Below are 27,070 nucleotides of genomic sequence, written 5' to 3'. Positions count from 1 at the left end.
TATTTTCTAACAGATCTTTGGACAGTAATTACACTTTTATGCTTTTATTTCATATGAACTATCTGATTTTGAGTAAGATGTGAGCAGGTATTAATGGCTTTTTTACTTTATATTTGCACATTTGTTCTCAAGTATAAATGCTTATAAATGCTTTCCTGTGCAATAACGTGTGAGCATTAGTTAGAAGCTTGGCCATATTGTACACACTGATAGTTATCTCCAGTATAAATTATCTTACCTACAATCAAGTGTGACAATCATTTAAAGGCTTTGTCACATTCTTCACACTTCTAGGATTCTCAGCAGCATGATTTTCTTTATGTTTAGAAAAGCTTGAGTTGTTGTCAAAAGCATTGGCACATCTTTCAGGTTTGTAAAGTTTCTCTCCAGTATAAATAACCTTATGTCTGTAAAGAATTGAGGACTTTTTATAGGCTTTGACACCTTATTCACACTTGTAATATTTCTCTTCAATATAAGTTATCTTATGTGTATTAAGTTGTAAGGATTAAAGGCTTTGCCAAATTTTTCCCATTTGTAGGGTTGCTTTCAAGTATAAATTTTCTTGTGTTTAGTTAGGGCTGAGGACCAGGAAAAGGCATTGGCACATTCTTCACATTTGTAGGGTTTTAAACCAGTAAGAATTACCTTATGTTTAGTAAAGCTTGAAGACAGGTTAAAAGATTTGCCACATTCTTCACATTTGTAGGGTTTCTTTCCAGTATGAATTCTCTTATGGTTAGCAAAAATTGAAGACTGCCTAAAGGCTTTGCCACATTCTTCACACTTGTAGGGTTTTACTCCACTATGAATTACCTTATGTTTAGTAAAGCTTGAAGACAGGTTAAAAGATTTGCCACGTTCCTCACATTTGTAGGGTTTCTCTCCAGTATGAATTCTCTTATGTGTAGTAAGGGTTGAGGACTGGCTGAAAGCTTTGCCACATTCTTCACATTTGTAGGGTTTCTCTCCAGTATGAATTATCTTATGTCGAGTAAGGATTGATGACTGGCTAAAAGCTTTTTCATATTCTTCACATTTGTAGGGTTTCTCTCCAGTGTGCATCCTCTTATGACCAGTTAGGGTAGTGAACCATAGAAATGCTTTGCCACCTTCTTCACATTTGTAGGGTCTCTCCCAGTATGAATTACCTTATGTGTAGTAAGGTGTGGGGACTGGCTAAAAGCATTGCCACATTCTTGACATTTGTAGGGTTTCTTTTCAGTATGAATTATCTTATGTATCATAAGGTTTGAGTTTTGGCTAAAAGGTTTGCCACATACTTCACATTTGCTGGGTTTCTCTCCAGTTTGTATCCTCTTATGTCTAGCTAGGGTTGAGAATTGAATTAATGCTTTGCCACATTCTTCACATTTGTAGGGTTTCTGTCTAGTATGAACTCTCCTAAGTTCAGTAAGGCCTGAGGACCAGATAAATGCTTTGCCACTTTCTTCACACTTGTAATGTTTCCCTCTAGTATGAATTCTCTTATGTTTAGTAAGGGTTGAGAACTGGGTAAACGCTTTGCCACATTCTTCACATTTGTAGAGTTTCTTTCTTCTGTGCATCCTCATATCTAGTTAGGGTTGAGGGCTGGCAAAATGCTTTGCCACATTCTTCACATCTGTAAAGTTTTTCTTCAGCACAAATTATTTTATGTGTAGTAAGGGTTGAGTGTTGCTTAAAAGCTTTGCCACATTCTTCACATTTGTAAGGTTTCTGTTCAGTATGAATTTTCTTATTATTAGTAAGGATTGAGGACCAATTAAAGGTTTTCCCACATTTTTTACATTTGTAGGACTTCTCTCTAGCATAAATGCTTTTATGTTGGGTTTTGTGTGAAAGCATGCAAAATGATTTGACACATTTTTGACATTTGAAAGGTTTTCTTCCAGTATATCTTATTTTTTGCTTGAATTTAAAAATTTATAAAGGACTTTCAAACATTTACCACATTGAAATACTTTGCTCTGAGTAGTTGTGAAACACTTGTTAAGTCCATTATAACCTTCTTTGTGCACCTGACACTCATCCACACTTTTACAGCCATTTCTCAACAGTAAATTATCATGTCCACATTTTTCATGTCTTCTCAGTATTACTTTTTAAAAGGAATCTTCCATGCCCTGCTCTGGCCAGAGGTCTTAAGCAAAATGAGGGCATATACCTAAAAAAAAAAAATTAAAAATAATAAATTACTCCACCTAATAGACTCACATGGATATAGTTTTAAAATCTTACCTTTAAAATTATACCAAATACATAAACAAGAGGGCATTGCAAAATACCACAGGCTCTAATTCATTTATAGATATATAAATGTAACTAAAATATACAGACCCAAATACATCTGTAAAAAATTTATAAATAAGTGTTTGCAGTGTTCCAGGTGAGCACAAAGAAAAAAAGGAAGTGTTAAATTCACCCAACACAGCTTTTCCTGCTTTCCACTATAACGTGGTACCTTCAGAAGTAAATTCCTAACTCTTGGTTTCTGTTTTAAAAGAAAGCTAAAATACTGGCACATTCGTTGTTATTTCTGACTTTTAGGGACCTTTTCTGACACTTGTTTCAGTCTCTCATGATATAAAGTGCTGAAAGAAATGGTGGTATATTTTGAAATGAGAGTTTGAGTCAGCTGAGACCAAAAAAAAAAGTGGTAGAGCAGCAGACTGACTGCAGTACCACAGAAAAGGAACAGGTGTAGCAAGTGATTTCTGACTCCTACAAAATAACAAGAGTAAACTCTGTTAATTAAAAAATAAACACAAAATTTCAGACAGCACATATCCTAAGAATATGTGTGAGAAACTCCCATAATCACCAGCCAAAACGATTGTTTTCAGACTATGCCAGGACAGAACAACATTATAAAGATTTTGACAGGTAGCTTTTTTTAATGTCCAAATCACAATCAAAGATAATATATACAAAATAGGGCAATATGATCCCACCAAAAATATTATAAAATTTTCTGAAAGAAAGCATACAAAAAATCAGAGGTATAAATTACTTTTAATAATTGGCAATAAATTGAATAGTTCTCATTGATTAAAATAGGAACAGAGACAACTATGGAAATTCAGAAAAATGAGGACAAGAACAAAAATACTTAAGATTTCAAAAAAACAAAAATTGTGGAGGTAAAAAAATTTAAAAAAAACTAATAGATCCTAAAAGTAAGAAAATATGATGTAAAAATAAAGAAGTACAACAAACTAGTATCACAGAAAGATATTTATAACAAACATGTATATAACCACAATTTCTAGTCAAAGACAAAAAGATTATCTTTGAAGCTGCAAGATAAAAGTGATGTGCCAGGCCAGGCATGGTGGCTCCTGCCTGTAATCCAGGCACTTTGGGAGGCAGAGGTGGACGGATCACCTGAGGTCAGGAGTTCAAGGCCAGCCTGGACAAGATGGTGAAACCCTGTCTCTACCAAAACGACAAAAATTAGCTGGGTGTGGTGGCACATGCCTGTAATACCAGCTACTCAGGAGGCTGAGGCTGGAGAACCGCTTGAACCTGGGAAGTGGAGGTTGCAGTGAGTTGAAGTCATACCACTATGCTCCAGCCTGGCTGGGGGATAGAGAGACGTTTAGTCTCAAAAAAAGAACTATGTTATGGAGTCATGAAAAAGTTGTTTAAAAAAATACCTATTAAGTGAGAATTATACCATCAGTGAATCTATCCTGCCAAAAAAAAAAAAAAAAACCTTCCAAAGTAATGAAATTCTAAAAAAGTATATTGGATCTGCATATGCCCTACATACAAAAGGTGCTAACAACAGTTCCTTTTACTGAAAATAACATGATTCAAAAAGCTACACATAATTATATAAAAATACATTATTTTCCAGAAAAAATATGCAAATACACTTTGTAGAATTTCTTAGCATTATCCTAGTGACGCAGAAAACATTTTTAATTATTCTCTGAAATTTGAACAATAAAAGAATAGAAATCATTATAAACATCAGTTAATGAATATACAACATAAGAAGATATAATTAGCAATATCAATGACAAATTTGAGGGAAGATGTAATAAAGAAGAATTTTTGTATGCAACCTGTTTTTCTACCAGATTAAAATGTATTGTTGTATCTTTTAGACATTATATGTAGTCCCCAAGGTACCACAAAAGTATTTGTATAAATACACAAAAGAGGTTGGGCATGGTGGCTTATGCCTACAATTCCAGCACTTTGGGAGGCCGAGGCGGGTGGATCACCTGAAGTCAGGAGTTCAAGACTAGCCTGACCAACATGGAGAAACCTCATATCTACTAAAAATACAAAATTAGCCAGGCTGTAATCTCAGCTACTCAGGAGGTTGAGGCAGGCAAATTGCTTGAACCCAGGAGGCGGAGATTGCGGTGAGCCAAGATCAATGCCATTGCACTCCAGCATGGACAACAAGAGTAAAACTCAGTCTCAAACAAATAAATAAATAAATAAGTGAAAGCATATCAATGCAAACATCAAAAAGACACAAAGATGGAAAGAGAATAAGAGACAAAGATGCAATAATCAAATAAAATGCATAATAAAATAACAGTAAGTCTAATAATCAAAAAAGACTGTAAGTGGCAGGATGGAAGTAGACATTCCATGCAAACATTAATCAAATGAGAGCAGAAAGAGTCAAAATAATATCACACAAGCTACATCTTAAGTCAGAAAGTATAATATTTTATAAAATGTGCTTGAAATTGAAACTCCAAAGAAACAAAGAAGGACATCAAAAAATAATAGATTCATTCACAGGGAATCTATGACAAATTTGTGTGTGTGTGTGTGTGTGTGTGTGTGTGTGTGTGTGTCTCACATTAGGGTTCCAAGTATATAAAGCAAATATTGACAGAATGGAAGAAACACACAGAAAGCAATATAATTAGAACAAGATATTTTAATACCACACTTTTTGTAATAAAAATAAAACAAGAAAGAATGTTAATAAGAGAACAGACTACTTAAAGGCAGTATAAAACAATTATTCCAAACAGAGTTATGGAGAACACTCCTCAACAACATCAGAATACACACCCTTCTCAATAGCTCATACAACATTTCCCTTGAAAGACCACATCTTAGGACAAAAAGGAAGTCTTATCAAATTTTTTAAAAGTAAATTTCTATGAACTACATTCTATGACAAAAATGGAATGAGAGTATACAACGATAAAAGAAAAAAAAACTGAAAAATTTACAAATATATAGAAACTAAACAACACACTCTTGAGTGTGCTCTTACACAAAGGTTGAAATACTTAATATTGCAGAGTCCATCCTGCTCAATGCAATCTACAGATTTAATGCAATATTTTTCAAATTTCTCATTGCATTTTTGAAGAAATAGAAATACCAACCTCAAAAGTATACAGAGACTCAAAACAAAAACAAACTACCCAACAATATTTAAAAAAAAAAGAAAGAAAGAATGCTGCAGGCATTAAAGTGCCTGATTCAAAACACATTACAAAGCTACTGAATTAAACAATTTGATATGAGTATAAAGGTGAAAAAGTAGACTAATAAAATAGAATGCAGCACATATATAAACTTTCACATATATGGTCATATAAGTGGTCATTTATAGACTCATAATTATTGCAGCATTGTTACTGTAAGCAAATAGGTAAAAGCAATGCAAATATCTTTCAATAAATCATTCAGTAGATATAATTTGATATATAAAAATTCTTCCCAGGCACGGTGGTTCACACCTGTAATCCCAGCACTTTGGGAGGCCAAGGCAGGCAGAGCACAAGGTAAGGAGTTCGAGATCAGCCAGGCCAACATGGTGAACCCTGTCTTTACTAAAAAAAAAATACAAAAATTAGCCAAACGTGCTGGCATGTGCCTGTAATCCCAGCTACTCGGGAGGCTGAGGCAAAAGAATTGCTTGAACCCAGGAGGCGGAGGTTGCAGTGAGCCAAGATCGCCCCACTGCACTCCAGCCTAGGTGACAGGGCAAGACTGTCTCAAAATATATATATATATATATTCTGGAATATACTCAATATTCAAACGCAGGAAATAGTCTACCAACTATAAATATAAATCTTGATGGCATTATGCAAAATGAAATGAGCCAATCACAAAAAGACACAGATTTTATGACATACATGAAGTAGTTATACTGTTAAAAACAAAAAACAGAGTGGTGTTTGCAAAACGCTATAAAACAGAAAAAATTGTGGCCAGGCATGGTGGCCCATACCTGTAATCCCAGCACTTTGAAAGGCTGAGGCAGATAGATTACCTAAGGTCAGGAGTTTGAAACCAGGCTGGCCAACATGGTGAAACTGCATCTTTACTAAAAATGCAAAAATTAGCCAGGCATGGTGATGGGCACCTGTAATTCCAGCTATTCAGGAGGCTGAGGCATGAGAATTGCTTGAACCCGGGAGGTGGAAGTTGCAGTGAGGTGAATCATGCCACAGCACTCCAGCCTGAGTAGCAGAGCAAGACTCCAGCTCAAAAAAAAAGAAAAAGAAAAAAAGAAAAAATTAAAAATTAGTACTTGTTATTTAATATGTGTTAAGATTTAGCTTTGCAAGATAAAAACATTTTAGCAATATGTTGCATGACAATGTCAAGATAATTGATATGACTAAATATTTAAAAATATTTTGTGGTAAATTTTGTGGGGTTTTTTTTGACAAGAAAAAATAATAATAACTAAAAGAGATACAGAGTTATGATAGTTTTAAATTATATTCAAATCCAAAAGTGTTTCTCCCACACAGAAATCATATAGATTTACAAATAAATAGGTTGTTGAAATTATAAAAATTGTATGGGCTGAGCATGGTGGCTCACACCTGTAATCTCAGTACATTGGGAAGCTGAGGCAGGCAGATCACCTGAGGTTGGGAGTTCAAGACCAGCCTGACCAACATGGAGAAACCCTGTCTCTACTTAAAATACAAAAATATTAGCCAGGCATGTTGGCACATGCCTGTAATCCCAGCTACATAGGAGGCTGAGGCACTAGAATCATTTCAACCCAGGAGGCAGAAGTTGCAGTGAGCTGAGATCGTGCCACTGCACTCCAGCCTGGGCAAGAAGAGCAAGACTCCACCTCAAAAAAAAAAGAGAATTTTATGATGACTCATCTACGCAGAATTAGAAAAGCATTCACAACAAACCTACACAACAAATATACAAGTTAGAAAAAAAAATACAAGGATAACATTTATTTTTGTATACAGGAAAACAAACAGAGATAATTCTATTGGAAAAAGACGTATAGCTCATTCATATTTGACTTTCTTCCACGCTGTCTTAAATTATAAGATGTTAAAAATTAGCATGCATAATTATAATAAATACTAAAAAATCAAAACACAATTAATGAATGTGTGGTGGCATACCCTAAAATATATAACACAAAAATCTACAATTGCAAAACAAAGTTAAAACATGGAATGTAAAACTTATTAGATACCTTGGGAGGCCAAGGCAGGCAGATCATGAGGTCAGGAGATCAAGACCATCCTGGCTAACATGGTGAAACCAAGTCTCTACTAAAAATATAACAAAATAGCTGGGCGTGGTGGCGGGCACCTGTACTCCCAGCTACTCAGGATGCTGAGGCAAGAGAATGGCATGAACCCAGGAGACAGAGTTTGCCATGAGCTGAGATTGTGCCACTGCACTCCAGCCTGGGCAACAGAGCGAGACTCCATCTCAAAAAAAACAAAAACAAAAACAAAAACAAAACAAAACAAACAACTTATTAGATAACCATCAACTAGATTTAGGAAATCTTAGAAGAAGAAAATGAAGAAAAAAAATGCAGAGGTTATTTGAAGATAAAAAAGGGTGAAAACTTCCCAAATTTTGATGTAATAAAAAAAATTTTCTAACCAATAATACTTGATTTAAATTTACTTCACTTTAAAAAGAAGATGAAAATAAAGAATTTCCAAAATAAAAGATGAAGATGTTCATCACCACTAGCACAGTTCTACACAAAAAGGTACATGGTGACCATCATGGCTCATGCCTGTAATCTTAGTTTTAGGAGGTCAAGGCTGTCAGAACACTAGAGACTAAGAGTTTAAGAGCATTCTGAGACTCTGCAAAAAAAAAAAAAAAAAAAGAAAAAAAAAGAAATGCTATAATGAGTCAATTTTGCTTAAAAATAAAATAATAATGAACACCATCATAAAACTGAAGTAGAGGATGTAGAGAAAACTAGTCCTTAGCCCCTCTCCTCCCAAAGAGCAAGGATGGGAAAAACAAGTTTTCCTCCTCTCCCAGCTTCCCCGTCTCTTTAGTAATTTTTCCTTAGGGAAACTCAAGGTTATTTCACAACAACTCCAGTTTCTCTGTTCTGGGCAACATGACAAGGTCACAAGACAAGCTTGAGTAAGACGTGTACCAGCTGCAAGGCCTGCTTTAGTTTGTTAACTTCCTGTTTTCCTCCCAATGCAGCTGCAAGGTCAGCATAACCTGTCACTGTTTAATTAACTGCCTTTGTTCTGCTTCTGTGAGCCTGCTTGCTTGCACCAGGAGCCTTGTGCTACTAGATGGCCACCATGCACATATAAAAGACAAGCCCTGTACTTGTCCAGGTCTCAGCTTTTTGTGTGCGAATCCACTGAGCCAGTGTGCACCTTAATAAAATCCTCTAGTTTCACCCACTGGCCTCTCCTGCCTCCTGTTTTCTGCAACACTTTGGTGAGCCAGCCAGGAGATGGAGACGACAGGTTTGCTGTCTACTTTGCCTTTAGGTGTGAGACCCCAAGCCAGGAGAGACCCATGACCTCAGGTGCCATCAGGAGAACTTAAACCTGAAGAAGGGATCAGCTCTCCCACAACCCAGTGCCCCTCCCAGACAGCACAACAGAATCTAAGGGGCTACAGGACGATTCCAGGAACAGTGCACTACAGGACCACAGTAAGGTTTTGGGGCCCAAGGCAGGAACCATCCCATAAGGACGGAAGGGGAGCCCGATCACCTTCCAAGGTGTAACTAGTAGACTGACACAGGACGCAAGAATGGTTTGCAAACTCAGGGAAACTTACACCCCAAGTGACTAGGGCATAAGAGTGGCTCGCGAAGTCAGGAAAGAAAACTGGGAGTGGGACGGTGTGTGACTGTGTGTGAAAGAGATGGTTTCGGGAGGAACCAATGCAGACAGTGACATGTGGGGGCTACAGTTCTCTTAGTATAGACTGTGCGCTCTGAGAGAATTGTGGGACCAACCGGGACTAGTGGCAATCCACATACGGCTTATGGAGGTGCCCCACAATTTAGTAATTGTGAGGGAATTAACAAACTCCAAAGCTAAGCAGTGTCTGAAAACTCCTGCGAGGGGGATGGTTTAATTGGTCTGAATCGAAAGGAAGAATGAATGTGCTGTATTGGGGAGGAAATGGGAGGGAAGTCACCAAAACCCACCCCATTAGAATGTATGTTAAGGAACTTTAAGAAAGGTTATTTGGGGGACTATGGAATTAAGTTGACCCCAGAGGCTGAGAACTCTCTGTGAAATACAATGGCCCTCTTTTGATGTTAGATGGCCAGCTGAAGGAAATGTAGATAAGGAAACAATTGGCTATGTATTTAAGGTGGTAACTGGGGTCAGAGGACAGTCAGGGCACCTAGACCAGTTCCCTTGTATTGACTCATGGTTAAATATAGTACAGACTCGACCTGCATGGTTGCAGCCTTGCCTGGCAGCTTTTTGCTTAAGCTGAGCCTAAGCCACCAAAAAAAAATCAGCTTTGCTGGAAGCTAAAGAGACAAAGGGAAAGCCACAGGAAAAACCAGTTTTGGAGGAACCACCGGAGGAGATAGAAACCCCTCCTCCCTATGCACCAATCTACCCACCTTTACCAAGGCCGGCCACTGAGCAGCCCAACTCAGATGGTATCATGCCCCAGGCTACACCCTAAAGGGGCAAATCTGAGCCCCTGTCCCAGGAGGTGAAGAAGGAAGTCAAGATGATCAAGCAGGCCACCTTCAATTTGCCCACACCAGAGCTTTGCAGATGCCCCTCCAGAAAACACAGGGACCTATTTATTATGATGAACAGGGCCAGGTCCAAGGAGGGCAACAGACTTTTATTTGCCAGCCTTTTTCTACCACTAATCTCCTAACCTGGAAACATCATACCCCCTCCTACACGGAGAACCCCCAGGACCTCATAGATCTAATGCAATCTATCTTCCTAATGCACAATCCAACCTGGCCTGATTGCAGGAATCTCCTCCTAACGCTGTTTAACACCGAGGAGTGTCAAAGGATAGCCCAGGCAGCTCTCTGCTGGCTAGAAGCCAGTGTGCCTGAAGGCACCCTTAATGTCCAGGCATATGCTCAGGGCCAATTCCCAGAAACAGATCCCAACTGGGACCCAAATGATGCAACCCAGCTTCAGCACCTGCAAAGGTACTAAGAAGCACAGCAGCAATGATTGAGGGAAGGTGGAAAAAAGGCAATCAATATAAGGAAGGTCTCTGAAGTACTCCAGCGAATTGATGGGAGCCCTAGCCAGTTTTATGAGAGACTGTGAGGCATTCCAGTTTTACACTCCATTTGACCCCGAGGCTACTGAAAATCAGTGCATGGTGAATGCAGCATTTGTAAAACAAGCCCAGGGTGACATCAGAGAGAAGCTGCAAAAGCTAGAGGGTTTTGCAGGCATGAATGCCACCCAGCTTATAGAAGTGGCCACCAAGGTGTACATTAACTGTGACCAAGAGGCAAAAAAGGAAACAGAGCAGAGGCTTAGGAAAAAGGCCAACCTGTTAGCGGCAGCCCTCACAAAAAGGAAAATTAACATTGTAAAGGGACGCGAACGTTCACATGGGTGTGGGCATGGAAGAGGCCAAGTTGAACAGCGAGCCAAGAGATGGCTGAGGCTAAAGGGAGGTCAATGCGCGCAGTGCAAAAAGAAGGGACACTAGAAAAATGAATGTCCAGAGGGCAATGAAGAGAATGGCAAAGGCTATGAAACAAAGAGGCCCCCAGCCAAGGGCTGCCACACCCTGAGGGAGCCAGATGCTGACCTGACCAGGCTGGCAGAGAATTAAGAATATGAGGACTAGGACCAACCGGGTTCCTTCTGCCTAGGCCCCCAGGAGCCCATGGTCACATTAGAAGTGGGGGAGGAGGGGAAGAAGCCCCTCCTCTGGGAGGCAGACCAGGAAAAGGCATTTAAACAAATCAAAGAAGCCTTAACTAGGGCTCCAGCCTTAGGACTGCCAGGTCTAACTAAGCCTTTCTTTCTATAGGCCCATGAGTGAAAGGAAGTGGCTATAGGAGTCCTAACTCAGGTCATGGGATCATGGCATCGCCTGGTGGCATATTTATCCAGGCAGTTTTCTCCATGGCACTGGGATGGCCCCCATGCTTCAAAGCATTAGCTGCCACAGCCCTACTGGCATGGGAAGCTGACAAACTAACTCTAGGACTGCAACTAACCACCTGAGTATCGCACTGAGTTACAACATTAATCGATCAGAGAGGGCACCATTGGTTATCAAATCCGATAATGAGTTGGTATCAAGGGCTTCCATGCAAAAATCCTCACGTAACTCTAGAGACTGTGAACACTCTAAACCCAGCTACTTTGCTCCCAATTCAATCAGAACCAAGAGGCCCTCTTCATTGCTGTATAGACACAGTCGATGAGGTATTCTCAAGCTGGAGAGATCTTACAGACCAACCCCTCAGGGACCCCGATATCGAGTACTTTACAGATAGAAGCAGTTGTGTACTGGAAGGAGTCCAATGGGCCAGGTATGCAGTAGTAACATTGCACTCAGTGGTGGAAGCTCAGTCTCTGCCACAGAAACTTCAGCCCTAAAAGCTTCAGCTGATAGCTCTAACAAGAGCCCTTTTGCTAGCAAAGGACAAAAAGATCAATATTTATACTGATTCCAAATATGCTTTTGCCACATTGCATGTCCATGGAGCTATATATAAGGAGAGAGGAGTTTTAACTGCCAGGGGCAAAGAAATAACATACAAAGAAGAAATTCTACAGCTCTTAGATGCTGTATGAGCCCCAGAGAAGGTAGCTGTTATGCACTATAAAGGACACCAGAAGTCAGGGACACAGGAGGCCAAGGGAAATGGAAGAGCAGACAGAGAAGCAAGACAGACAGCAATGACTGCTCCACACTCTAGAAAAGGAGCCCTGACCAGGCCTCTCCTCCCGCAATCTCCCCTCCAGGAGACCCGAAGTTACTCTCTAAGTGACAGGGCCTGGTTTGCCCAAGAATCTGGAGAACATATTGAAGGAGGATGGTGGAAATTATCTAATGTGAGACTAGCCATCCCTGAAATGGTGGCCTCCAAATTTGTGAGGCAATTCCACCAAGGAACTCACATGGGAAAAACGGCACTAGAGACGCTATTAGGACACCACTTCTATGTGCCACGGCTCACTGCCATCACATGAGCCATTTGTGAACAATGTCTAACTTGTGCCCAGAACAACCCAATACAGGGGCCCACCAGGACCCTGGGAATGCAGGAAATAGGGGCCGCACCTTGTGAAAATCTGCCTATGGAGTTGCCCCAAGCAGGGGGATATTGAAACATGTTAGTACTTGTCTGCACCTTTTCAGGATGGGTCAAGGCTTTCCCCATCAGGACTGAGAAAGCATGAGAAGTAACTAAAGTACTGTTAAGAGACATCATCCCCGGATTTGGACTGCCCCTGACTCTAGCGTCAGACAATGGACCAGCATTCATAGCCAAGATAGTTCAAGAACACAGTTATTGAAAATAAAGTGGAAGTTACACATAGCCTACTGGCCACAGAGCTCAGAAAAAGTGGAACACATGAACCAGACACTCAAACAGCTACTAAAAAAATTTTGCCAAGAAACTCATCTAAGGTGGGATCAGGTCCTGCCCATGGTCCTCCTCCGAGTGAGATACACCCCACCAAACAAACTGGGTATTCACCCTATGAGATCTTGTTCGGCCAATTTAAAGGTGATCTCTGTGAACTAGAGGAATGAGCCTTAGGGAGACAGATGCAGGCTTTAAGAATAGCCATGCAAAAAATTCATGGCTGGGTATGGGAAAGAATGCCCATAAGCCTCGCAGACCCAATTTATCCCTTTAGACCCGGGGGCTCTGTTTAGTTTAAAAAATGGAATCCAACAACACTGGGACCCATATGGGATGGGCCCCATATTGTAATCTTGTCTACTCTCACTGCTGCTAAAGTTGCAGGAATCGTGCCTTGGATTCACCACAGTTGGCTGAAACTGGTAGCCCAGGACAAGTGGACCAGCCAGCAGGACCCAGGCCATCCAACCCAGCTGATCCTATGATGGGACCGAGGTGCCAATGAAGACTACAACAGCCCTGCTCTGGTCACTTCGGAAGCTGACCAGTCTACACACGGCGGAAGCTTGAGGAAACAACAGCCCTGCTCTAGTCACCCCAGAAGCTGACTCGTCTATGTACGGCCAAAGCTCAAGGCATCATCAGGAAAGTAAAAGTGGTTAGAAATCTTACGTCTGGAAACTTTCCTTGTAATATTAATTGTTTTACTATTGTCCTGTTGCTTTGCTCAACCTCCTCCTCTAGGAAAGGACCTCTTCTCTCCATGCTAGGTATAAATATGTTATTCATTACTTTTGCTATTCCCCTTAACCATGTTAAAGGGAGAATCCTTAGAAGGATGCCCCCACTGCACTGACAATACGTAGACAGGAAACACCATGACTAGAACCCTGTTCTACCACTTATTATAGGTATGCAGGGACCCATTGAGGAACTTGTACACACAACCAGATAACCTACTCAATCTGCAACCCAGGAAGTGGCCAGCCTTATATATGTTATGACCCAAAGTCCTTACCTAGAACCTAGTTGGAGGTTCATGTCAGGTCAAAAGAAATAAAAGGAGAATAACCATAAAGAATTAAAGATAATGAATGGCCACCTGAAAGAATAATGCAATACTATGGCCCAGCCACATGGGCAGATGGATCATGGAGATACCACACCCCTATTTACATGCTAAATCACATCATATGGTTGCAGGCAGTACTGGAGATCATTACAAATGATACTGCAAGAGCCTTAAATTTGCTGGCTCGGAAATCTACAGAAATGAGAAATGCCGTTTATCAAAATAGACTGGCTTTAGACTACCTCCTAGCCAAAGAGGGAGGAGTATGTAGAAAGTTCAGCCTAACTAATTGCTGTCTAAAAATCGATGACAATGGAAAGGTCGTCAAACAAAAAGCTGCAAGAATTCAAAAATTAGCCCATATTCCAGTCAAGACTTGGAAAGGATGGTCTCCAGATTCCCTCTTCAGGGGTTAGTTCTCATCCCTTGGAGAATTTAAAACCTTAGTAAGAATAGTTCTAGCCATATTAGGAGTCTGCCTCATACTCCCTTGTCTCTTACCCCTCCTTGTCAAAAACATCTAAACGGCCACAGAGGCTCTTGTAACCAGGCAAACTACTACACAACTAATGGCCCTAACTAAATATCAGCCTTTGCCAAATGAAGAAAACTTGCCTTTTCATGAAAAATTAAGTCATAGTGATGCTTTCTATTAAACGTCATTTATAAAAAGCATCAAAAGGGAAAATGAAGTAGAGGATGTAAAGAAAACTAGTCCTTATCCCCTCTCCTCCCTTAGAGCAATGATGGGAAAAACAATTTTTCCTCCTCTCCTAGCTTCCTCCTCCCCTTAGTAATCCTTCCTTAGTGAAACTCAAGGTTACTTCACAACAACTCCGGTTTCTCTGTTCTGGATAACATGACAAGGTCACAAGTCGAGCTTGAGTAAGACATGTACCAGCTGCAAGGCCTGCTTTAGTTTGATAAATTCATGTTTCCCTTCCAATGAAGCTGCAAGGTCAGCATAACCTGTCACTGTTTGATTAACTGCCTCTGTTCTGCTTCTGTGAGCCTGCTTACTTGCACCACGAGCTTTGCGCCACTAGATGGCCCATGCATGTATAAAAGACAAGCCCTGTCTTAGTCCAGGGCTCAGCTTTTTGGATGCGAATCCATTGTGCCAGGGTGCACCTTAATAAAATCCTCCAGTTTCACCTACTGGGTGTCTCCTGCCTCCTATTTTCTCTAACAAAACCACATATAAAATAAGTCTATATTAAATGTAAATATACAAATATAGAAATCTTTACTATCATAATAATGATGCATAAAACCCTTAAAGCTCCTCTGTAGAATATTTAAAACAGAATACAATCTGCATAAATATGTTAATAAATACACAAAATAATTTTTATTTATTTATTTTATTTTGAGATGGAGTATCGCACTTGTTGCCCAGGCTGGAGTGCAATGGCACAATCTTGGCTCACTGCAACCTCTCCCTCCCAGGTTCAGGCAATTCTCCTGCCTCAGCCTCCCGAGTAGCTGGGATTACAGGCATGCACCACCATGCCTGGCTAATTTTGTATTATTTAGTAGAGACAGGGTTTCTCCATGTTGGTCAGGCTGGTTTCAAACTCCTGACCTCAGGTTATCCACCCACCTCAGCCTCCCAAAGTGTTGGGATTACAGGCGTGAACCACTGCACCCAGCCTAAAAATTTTTAATATTAATAACAAACTGAAAAACATAGAGGTATAATTTTATATTCAATTGAAGTTGTCATGAAATTAAAGTATATTGTTTGAATTTTAAGATATTTAATGTAAACTCCATTTTTAAAAATAATATGGTTTGGCTGTGTCCCAACCCAAGTCTCATCTTTAATTCCCACATGTTGTGGGAGGGATGTGGTGGAAGGTAATTGAATCATAGAGGCAGGTCTCTTCGGTACTGGTCTCATGATAGTGAATAAGTCTCATGAAATCTGATGGCTTTATAAGGCAGAGTTTTTCTGCACAAGCTCTCTGTCTGCCACCATGTGAGACATGCCTTTCACCTTCCACCATGATTGTGAGGTCTCTTCAATCACATGAAACTGTAAGTCCAATAAACTTCTTTCTTCTGTAATTTGCCCAGGGTAAGGTACGTTTTTATCAGCAGCATGAAAACACATGAATAGATAACATGATTATAAAGATAATAATTAAAGAAACTATGCAAAACAAAATTAGAAAAATAATTGAAGCACATCACTACACAATCAAAATAAAATTTAAGGCAATAAAACAGTAAATAAGAAAAAACATACCACTCAGGAACACATAAAACAATTAAAATAAAACCAGTAACTTCATTTTTAAGAAGCAGTTTTAAATATAAATTAAATTACTTAATAAAAAGAAATGTAATCTCAGGACTTTGGGAGGTTAAGGCGGGCTGATCACTGGATCTCAGAAGATTGAGAACAGCCTTGACAGTGTGGCAAAACTCTGTCTCAACCAAAAATACACAAAAAGCTGGCTAGGCGTGATGCTACACACTTGTAACCCAGCTACCTAAGAGGCTGAAATGAGAGAATCTTCTGAGTTTGTAAGTTGAGGCTGCAGTGAGCCATGATCACAACACTGCAAACTAGCCTGGTTGACAGAGTGAGACCCTATCTCAAAAATAAATGAATAAACAAGTAAATAAACGAAATTATAAAAAGAAAAAATAAAATGCTTTACTAGCTCAAGAAAAAAGCAAACAGTATGTTGCCTACAAGGGAATCATTTCAGCACTAAGTCAAATACGCTGAAAACCACAGAGTGAAAAAAAAAAACATTTTATGAAAATAGTAACTACAATTGTGTATTAGATATAATACGTTTTAAGTCAAGTGCTAACATGAGACAAACACTGATATTACATACTCATAAAATAGGTTGATTTACCACAAATCTATAATGATTATATCTATCTACCTATCTGTATGTATATGTATATATAACATAAGGTCTCCAAAATATATAAAGCAAATATTGACAAAAGTAAAGCAAGAAATACATAGAATATAATTGTAGACATCAATACCCCATTTTTAATAATAAATAGAAAATTCAGATTAAAAAATCAACAAGAAAACAAAACCTAGACGACACTGTAGACCGTATTAATCATTTTGCATATAGAGGAATACCTGAGTGGATAATTTATAAAGAAATAAAGATTATATGGCTCACAATCCAGCAGACTGTACAAAAAGTGTGTGCCAGCATCTGCTTCTGGTGAGTGTCTCAGCAAGTTTACAATCATGGTTGAAGGCGAAGAGTAACTGTACATGTCACACAATAACAGACAGAGCAAGTATGAGGTGAAGGAGCCAGGTTCTTCTAATAAACCTGCTTACATTTGAATTAATGGAGTGTAAACATTTTGATTACCAAGAGGATGGTGCCAAGCTATTTATGAAGACTTTGCTCCCATGACCGAAACACCTCCCACCAGGTCTCACATCCAACATTAAGGATTACACTGCAGAATAAGGTTTGGAGAACATGAACATCAAAACCATGTTACAGACCAACTAGGTTTAACACATGAGTACAAAACTTTCCAGTCAAAAGCAAGAGAATACACAATATTCTTATTTGCATCTGGTGTATTCTGTTAGGACACATACTAAGTTTTATTAAATTTAAGAATGCCAGCTGGGTGGTGTAGCTCATGCCTATAATCCCAACACTTAGAGATCAAGGTAGGAGGATCACTTGGAGTTAAAAGTTTGAGGCCAGCCTGGGCAACATAGTGAGACTCTATCCCTACAAATAATCAAAGAATTATTCAGACATGGTACTTTATGTTTGTAGTCCCAACTACATGAGACACTGAGGAGGAAAGATCACTTGAACCTGGTAGGTTGAGGCTGCAGTGAGCCAAAATCATGGCAGTACACTCCAGCCTGGTTGACAGAGTAAGATCCTGTCTCCAAACAAAAACAACAAACACAACAACAACAACAAATACATTTAAGAAGACCAGAATTATACACTTTGTGTTTTCTGACCAAAACTGAATTAAGCTAGAAATTAAAACCAAAAAAAATCCAAAAATATAAGAAAATAAAACATACTCTTCAACATATGTTTGCTCAGGAATCAAAAAATAATAGTTTTTCAAAGATGTCAATACAACTTACAGTGGTAGACAAATTCAATATAATCTTCATAAAAATCCCAACAGCAGTTTTTTAAAGAAATATTGTTTAAAATGTTAAAATTTTATTATGACCTCTAGCCAAACACCCATGAAAAAGAACAAAGGTGCATTATAATTTCTGATTATGAAACATATTAAAAGCAGCAATAACAAACACAATGTGGTACTGACAAAAAGATAAACAGATGAAAGAACAGAGAGCCCAGAAATAACCCTTCTGAATATGGCCAAATAATCTCCCACAAAATTGACATGAGCACACACTAGAAAAAAGATAATTTTAAAACTGAATATCCATACTGAATATCCATACTGAATTATCCATACTGAATATCAATACTGATAAAATTAAGTTCGATTATTTCCTGAAACCATAAGTGAAAAATCTTTTAATTAGACATAGAAGATAACTTCTTTTTTGTTTTGTTTTTATTTTGAAATGGAGTCTTGCTCTGTTGCCCAGGCTGGAATGCAGTGGCACGGTCTCAGCTTGCTGCAACCTCTGCCTTCCAGGTTCAACCAATTCTCCTGCCTCATCTTCCCAAGAAGCTGGGATTACAGGCGCCCGCCACCATGCCTGGCCAATTTTTATATTTTTAGTAGAGATGGGGTTTCATCATGTTGGACTGGCTGGCGCGGTGGCTCACGCCTGTAATCCCAGGATGTTGGGAGGCCGACGTGAGCAGATCACAAGGTCAGGAGTTCCAGACCAGACTGACTAACATGGTGAAACCCCATCTCTACTAAAAATACAAAAATTAGCCGGGTGTGGTGGCACGTGCCTATAATCCCAGCTACTCAGGAGGCTGAGGCAGGAGAATCGCTTGAACCTGGGAGGCAGAGGTTGCAGTGGGCTGAGATCATGCCACTGCACTCCAGCCTGGGCAACACAGTGAGACTCTGTCTCAAAAAAAAAAAAAAAGAAAGAAACCGGTGTTGATTGTCGGTAGAAAACAAGCAGGCATCCATTATTTTATGTTATAAATGTACTTCTTATAATTAAAAATAAAATTATTATCAAATACAGCAATTCCATTTATTAATCTATATCTAAAATATGCAACATAGGACCTTCAAGACATATTTGATACAATGGAATATTATTCAGCCTTAAAAAAATCTTAAAAATCTTGACACATTTAAAGATACACTTTGAAAATATTACGTCAACTGAAATCAGCCAGTAGTGAAATCATAGATATTATGATTTCACTTATGTAAGATATATAAAATAGTCACACTCATAAAAACAGAAAGTGGAAGGGTGTTTGTTAAGGGATGGAGAGAGCATAAAATGGGTAAATGTTATTTAATGGATATTGAGTCTTAGTTTTACAAGATATACAATTTCTAGAAGTCTTTTGCATAACAATGTGAATATAGTTAACATACCTGAAATACACAACTTCTTTTTTTTTTTTTTTTTGAGACAGGGTCTCAATCTGTCACCCAAGCTTGAGTGCATGGCACAATTATGGCTCACTGCAGCCTCACAGTCCCAGGCTCAAGTAATCCCGCCCCTCATTCTCTCAAGTAGCTGAGACCACAGGTACACACAACCCTGCCTGGCTATTTCTTAGAAAAAAAAATGTTTGTAGAGAGGGTGTCTCCACATTTTGCCCAGGCTGGTCTCAATCTTTTGGGCTCAAGCAATCCTCCTGTCCTGGCCTCTCAAAATCCTGGTTTTACAGATGTGAGCCACCACCATGCCTGGCCGTGACATGTACATTTAAATAGATTTAAGAAACTAAATTACATGTTACGTGTTTTTACAACTACTTTTTAAAAAACTGAAAAAAATACCAAATTATAAATCTTTTTAAAAATTACCTCCAAATCACAAAGTGTTTGTCTCACACAAAGGAAATACATATTCATCATTAAACACATGACAAAAATGAGACTATTTCCAAGACTACTCACTTAGACAAGATAAAACCAACACTGAAAATGAGCTAAGAGGTAGGGCACAGTGGCTAATGCCTGCAATCCCAGCACTTTGAGAGGCTGAGGTGGGCAGATCACCTGAGGTCAGGAATCCGAGACCAGCCTGACCAACATGGAGAAACCCCGTCTCTAATAAAGAAAAATACAAAATTTGCCAGGCCTGGTGGCACATGCCTGTAATCCCAGCTACTTGGGAGGCTGAGGCAGGAGAATTGCTTGAACCCTGGAGGCAGAGGTTGCAGTGAGCCGAGATAGTGCATTACACTCCAGCCTCAGCAACAAGAGCAAAACCCCATCTCAAAAACAGAAACAAAAAAAAAAAAAAAGAGAAAAAGAGAATGAGCTAAGAAAGAATATATACAAGATAAGCTACAACAAAAATTGGGGTCACATTTGCAGATATAAACACACACATATCTGATTGTGATAGACATATGGCCCATTTATCTTTTAATTAAACCCCACATTAACTTAAAGTATACAAACAGAATTGCCAATTATCTAAAATTATAATACATAAGTAAAACCAAAAACACAATAAATTGATATTAAGAAATTTACAGTAAAAAACCACAATATAGAACTACAAGACAATAATAAATGTTTACTCATAAAATCTAGTTGGCAACATCAATGTACATTAACAAATAATTTGTCTAGATAACTGCAATGCTTGACTGTAACTGTGCATTCCCGGAAGGCAGGCATTTTAAATTACTGATATCTATTGTATGGCAATAAAATTTCAGAGAAAAGGAAATACTATCATAAACAGGAGATGCTAATGAGAAACTTTTAATAGATAAGCATTTAAAAGAAACTACGCCAATTTTTGTTTTAAATGTTTGCTATTTTTACACAAAAAACTACTGTAATCCAAATATAGAAGCAAATAATACCTTACATTGCTAAATTATACATATATTTAGCAGAATATGGTTAGAGCCTCATATATAAAACAAATATTTGGGAAATAAACTATGTTATTATTTAGATATAGGCTGACAAAAGCGGTTGAAAATTTTATAATTCCTTTTTGCCTGCCTGCATACTAATTACCTAATTTAATTCAGGCACAACATGTAAATTCTAGTATATTGCCCTAAATGTCTGAATCTAAAATTGCAGACAAATTTAAAGTAGAAAATAGAAAGTAAAAATTTATATGGAGAGTGATATTAACAAGATAAAAAAAAAAAAAGGCATCCTATTTGCTTATCCCCTGACAGCAAGAAAATTTGTCAGTCATTCCTGACGAAAATGCCTTTTTAAGAGAATCACGCATCATGGTTTACACCGGTAATGACAGCTACATGATACATTAAAGAACTGCTTGCAGTCAAAATACTAAAACTTGCCTGGGTTATGTAACAAGACCCCATCTCAAAAATAAGTGCCTTTGGCCAGGCACATTGGCTTACACCTGTAATCCCAACACTTTGGGAGGCTGAGGTGGGTGGATCACCTGAGGTCAAAAGTTCAAGACCAGCCTGGCCAACCTGGTGAAACCCAATCTCTACTAAAAACAAAAAATTTAGCTGGGTGGTGGCGGGCACCTGTAATCCCAGCTACTCAGGAGGCTGAGGCAGGAGAATCGCTTGAACCTGGGAGCCGGAGGTTGCAGTGAGTCAAGATCGTGCCACTGCATTTGCCACTGCACTCCAGTCTGTGTGACAGAGCAAGACTCCGTCTAAAAAAAAAAAAAAAAAAGTGCCTTTAAGAGAGTTCTGAGATCCAGGAAGGGAGTTGTGAAACTCTGCTAAAGCCCAAGATTGAAGATCATTCTGTTTAGAAGGCAGGCCCTCATTCAGGTGGCAAACTACAGGACTACTGTTGTTGGCTACAGACAAGACAATGTTCCACCTAACTTGGTTCCAGTGAGAATTCTGAACTTACTCTGTAACAATCCCAAACTCTTCCCAGTCACAGTCTGGGGGAGGTCCTGCTCTTCCAGAGGCCTAGAGGAAGACACCCATTTATAGCTATGCTGAGAGGCCTGCAGACCTTGGCCTTTACTGTGGTCTCTGAGGCAGTTCCATGACTCATTTCCAGCTCCCTGAGCCACAGTTCATGGCCGGTTCTGCCTACGTAGAAACCCAGAGTGACCTGGGAAAATTCTCTCTTGTACTCAGTGAAAGCCACTCTCATCACATCCTGATATAAAGAACACCATATGCAGACCCGACTGCAGAAACCTGCCCCTGGGTCTGCAATGCACAGCAAAGTCCTGAAAGATATTCATTCTGTCCAAAAATTAAATGAGAACTACTACTATCCAAGCCCTTTTTTTTTTTTTTTTTTTTTTGGAGAGGGAGTCTCGCTCTGTCGCCCAGGCTGGAGTGCAGTGGCACGATCTCGGTTCACTGCAAGCTCTGCCTCCCGGGTTCATGTCATTCTCCTGCCTCAGCCTCCCGAGTAGCTGGGACTACAGGCGCCCGCCACCACGCCCGGCTAATTTTTTTGTATTTTTAGTAGAGACGGGGTTTCACCGAGTTAGCCAGGATGGTCTTGATCTCCTGACCTCGTGATCCACCCGCCTCGGCCTCCCAAAGTGCTGGGATTACAGGCATGAGCCACCGCACCCAGCCTATCCAAGCCCCTTTTAACGAGACAACTAAAGGTGAACCCTTGTGCAAACCCAGCAGCCTTAAGACCAAGCTACAACCCTTCTTCACCACAAACCCAGAGGGCATTCTATCACATTGGGGGGCCAAACAAAAATTTATTTTTACTCTCTGAAACCAGTTTATAAAATCTTGAAGAGGTGTTTGCTCCTTTAAATTTATAGACCCCATTGCAAAACAATTGTTTCTTATTGTCAATGCTTCTATTTTAACATAGCACTGAAAGTAAGTGGATGAAGAAATAGTCAAAAGAAAAATTTAAAGTCATTGAAATTGAAGACCAAAAGTAAAACGTTGCTGTTGGTAGACCATGTAATCTTATATATAAAAAAAAACATAAACAGTACATTAAAACTTGTTTAAACTAAAAATATAAAATTAACATACAAGTATAAGTTATGGTTCCATACACTTAAAACAAACGGTCTGATAAGAGAAAAAAAATCTTATTTACAATAGCAATGAAATAATTAATTTTAGAACAAATTTAAACAAGGAGCTTGTAAATCTTTTAAGTGAAAGATATATCAATGAAAAAAATTAGAGGACACAAATAAATTTAAAAATATTTTATTTCTACTGAAAGAATAAGTATTATGAAACTGCCATATTATCCAAAGTGATCTCTAGATTCAATAAACTCCCTGTCAAAATTCCAGTGTTTTTTTTTCACAGTAATGAAAAACACAACCCTAAAACATACATGAAACTACAATAAACTTTGAATAGCCAAAGCAATCTTAAGAAAAAAGAACAAAGCAGAAGGACATCATACTTTATAATTTCAAACTATATTTCAAAACTATGGTAATGAAAACCGGATGAAATGTGCAGAAAAAATGAACAAGAAAACCAATGAAACAGAAACCACCACTCTCACGCATTTCAGACGTGATATAAAAAGAGAACTTAAAAAATAGTTTAACATAGAGTATCTCAAAATTATGGAGATATCTCTCTGTCCACAAAAACAAGAAAAAAGAAGTCAGATTGTGCACTCTTTTTGTATGTCATGAATAGTACTTTAGCTGTCACTGTAAATTTGAAGGAAGAACACTGAAGGGAAATTAGAATTCTTAGAAATTTTATAAACATAAGACATAAGATGCCCCTATGTGAGAGTATAATTTTTAAAAATTTCAGGCTTTCCAGAAACTATTTCCTTTTGAACACAGCTTCCCAAATCACTTTAACGACTTGCTTTCTTCTTGATTTGGACCTCTCATCCATGTTGTCTGTTGTATTCACTCTAACCTACCTGGGAGTTCATCCACCATCTCATGTCACTTCATATTCCAGGGCTCTTTTTCTTGCTCCAGATAGGTGATCAGGTCTGGCTTAGAGACAGTAATACCTGTTTTATTAAAAATAACTAACATGAATCTTGCTCATATTCTCCAATTACCAACTTAGTAATGTGTTCAGTAAAGAGGATATAATATTCTAATAAATTTATCCCAATACACTAATTTATAACAGAAATGTTTAAATATTTAGAAAATACTTTTATTGGTCAGGCGCGGTGGCTCACGCCTGTAATCCCAGCAATTTGGGAGGCCGGGATCACAAGGTCAGGAGTTTGAGACCAGCCTGCCCAAGATGGTGAAACCCTGTCTCTACTAAAAATACAAGAATTAGCTGGGCATGGTGGCAGGTGCCTGTAATCCCAGCTACTTAGTAGGCTGAGGCAGGAGAATCGCTTGAACCTGGGAGGCGGAAGTTGCAGTGAGCCGAAATCATGCCACTGTACTCTAGCCTGGGTGACAGAGCAAGACTCCATCTCAAAAAAAAAAAAAAAATTTAATTTTGTAGGTTCTTAATTTCACTGCCTGGTACTACTGAAGCAAAAATTGGTAATGGCACTTGGATTTTAAGGTGTGAATAACAATATTTTATGCCACTAAACTTCTGAAATTACCAATAATCTAAAGTGAAGGACGCAGATCCGCTCAGGAATGTGGAAAGTTCAGGTCAAGATGAAACATCTTGAAGAAATTCTTTTCTAAACAGACAAATCCCCAGGATTTTCTTGAAAACAGAAATTTGAAAGCATAAATTACCAGAAAACATTCTACAAAAGAGAAATGAAACCTTTAGTTTATATAATGAATTTTGTATTAAAGTTATCCTCACCCAGGAAGGCCAGGTTTTCATAACATTCCTCTATAAATTCTGCTGTGCAGTGTCCAGGCACTGCTACTCCTCCAGAGAGAATTCTATGGCCACACACCTAAACGTCAACAGTCCCTGGAAAACACACACAAACACACATATTTACAAAGTGGCCATTGGCAGAATTTTCCATTTGACTCAAGGCAAAATGAGAAAGTAAATAAAACTTGTTCTGACTTACAAGAGTGACTGAAATTATCCAATAAAATAATTGTCAACACACAAACCTTTTCTAATGTATTCTCTAACTCTGAGAAAAGAGAGTGGCATAATATCCACAACATCAGTGTATATATGATACTTGTCTGGATGATAAAGTATAAAATTGAGGGCATAGACACTAACATGCACATTTTTGAGTACTATATTTACATAATACAGAATGAGTTGCATATGTTTTTCAGATGAAAAAGACATAGTTCTTTACATTTTTCAGACAAAATAGACATGTTGACTTAGAAGGTACCACTCAAATTTTAATGTGTACAATAAACTGGACATCATGTTAATGCAGATTACTTTTTCAGGAGATCTGAAATAAAGTCTGAGTTACTGAATCTCTACCAAGTTTACCAGTAATGCCAATGTTTTGGCCCCAAAATATCATTTTGTCAAACATCCAGTAAGTGGAAGAGCCTGTGTCTTTTTCAGTTTTTCTGGCCTGTAAACAAAGATGAGAGCTTTCATTTACCAAAGAAAGATAAATACAAAGAAAACCTCAAAAACAGGGCAGCTGCCAGATTAAACGTGATGGTTTATGGACATCAGCTGCATAAAGATGCTTAATGATGAAGAGGAAAAAAAAACTCTATAGTGCAAAAATCTGTAAGAGAGTTTATTAAGCAAGTGAGTTATTAACATCAAATGCACTCGAACAAGTTTTTATAGTGTGCTGATGCACCCAGAAGGACACAGCATCACTACTGAGATATGGCCCCCCACTAAAGTAAATTACAGTCTCAATTTAACCATAAGAAAACATCGGTTATATGGAAAGTCCAAGATAGAGATATTTTCCATGTTCTACAATTTTTAATAGTGACTTTAAGTAGTCTCTCTTTAGCACCCAAATAAGCAGGTATCTCCTGGTAATTTTTTTTTTTTTTTTTTTTTGAGACTCAGTCTCGCTCTGTCACCCAGGTTGGAGTGCAATGGTGCGATCTTGGCTCACTGCAACCTCTGCCTTCAAGGTTCAAGTGATTTTCCTGCCTCAGCTTCCCTAGTAGCTGGGACTACTAGCACGTGCCACCATGCCTGGCTAATTTTTTGTATTTTTTGTAGGGATGGGGTTTCACCGTGGTAGCCAGGATGGTCTCAATCTCCTGTCTTCATGATCCATCCACCTCAGCCTCCCAAAGTGTTGGGATTACAGGCATGAGCCACATGGCCCAGCCACTTTTTTCAGAACTTTTTGGGTAATAAATGCCATTCCGTTTAAATGAGCATTTTCTTAATGGTGTAATGCCATTAAGAACACAGAAGGAACCTCAACATTACATGTACTCCATCTTTACTAAGAACCCCAGGTTTTCCCCATAGAAATGTAGTGTATCATTGCTGGATGCTGCGGCTCATGCCTATAATCCCAGCACTTTGGGAGGCTGAGGCGGGTGGATCATGTGGTCAGGAGTTTGAGACCAGCCTGACCAACATGGTAAAACCCCGTCTCTACTAAAAATACAAAAATTAGCTGAGTGTGATGATGCGTGCTTGTAATCCCAGCTACTCAGGAAGCAGAGGCAGGAGAATTGCTTGAACCCGGGATGTGGAGGCTGCAGTGAGCCGAGATCATGCCACTGCACTCCAGCAGGGACGACAGAGTGAGATTCCGTCTCAAAAAAAAAAAGAAAGAAAGAAGGATAGATAGATAGATAGATAGATAGACAGACAGACAGACAGATAGATAGAAAATCCACACCTATCCATGTTCAACAGCCAAAGACATTTTTATTATTGCAGATCACGAATTCATGGTGAGAATTCTGCATGGCATATAAGAAGCTGTGATGTAGAGAAGGCTGTGATATATAGAAACGAAATATTTTTCAGAGACCCTTGACTATCATAAGCATTTATAAAAGTAGTTAAGAAAAACTCATTAGGGAGAAAAAACACAAGTATAGAAGTAAAGATTTGCACATACTAAGCACATGGCAATCCAGGAGGCACAGCGGACACAGCTCTTGATGTCAGAAATGCTTAGCTGAAAAAAAGTCATTTTTTTCTCTTTCTCCTCCTCCTCTAGAATTATTTCTCAGATGACATTTTCTGGACTAATTATACCTGCAT

At 38.8% G+C, this 27,070-nt stretch overlaps 1 pseudogene; it reads right to left on the bottom strand.

Moving 5' to 3' along the window:
• Window positions 1-380: 380 nt before the first annotated feature.
• LOC101059559 (zinc finger protein 254-like) lies at window positions 381-27,070 on the bottom strand (annotated as a pseudogene).

Source organism: Pan troglodytes, chromosome 20, assembly GCF_028858775.2.
Source record: "Pan troglodytes isolate AG18354 chromosome 20, NHGRI_mPanTro3-v2.0_pri, whole genome shotgun sequence".
Lineage (NCBI taxonomy): Eukaryota > Metazoa > Chordata > Mammalia > Primates > Hominidae > Pan > Pan troglodytes.
The sequence above is the reverse complement of the archived record's forward strand: the minus strand, read 5'-3'. Positions and strand labels throughout refer to the sequence as shown.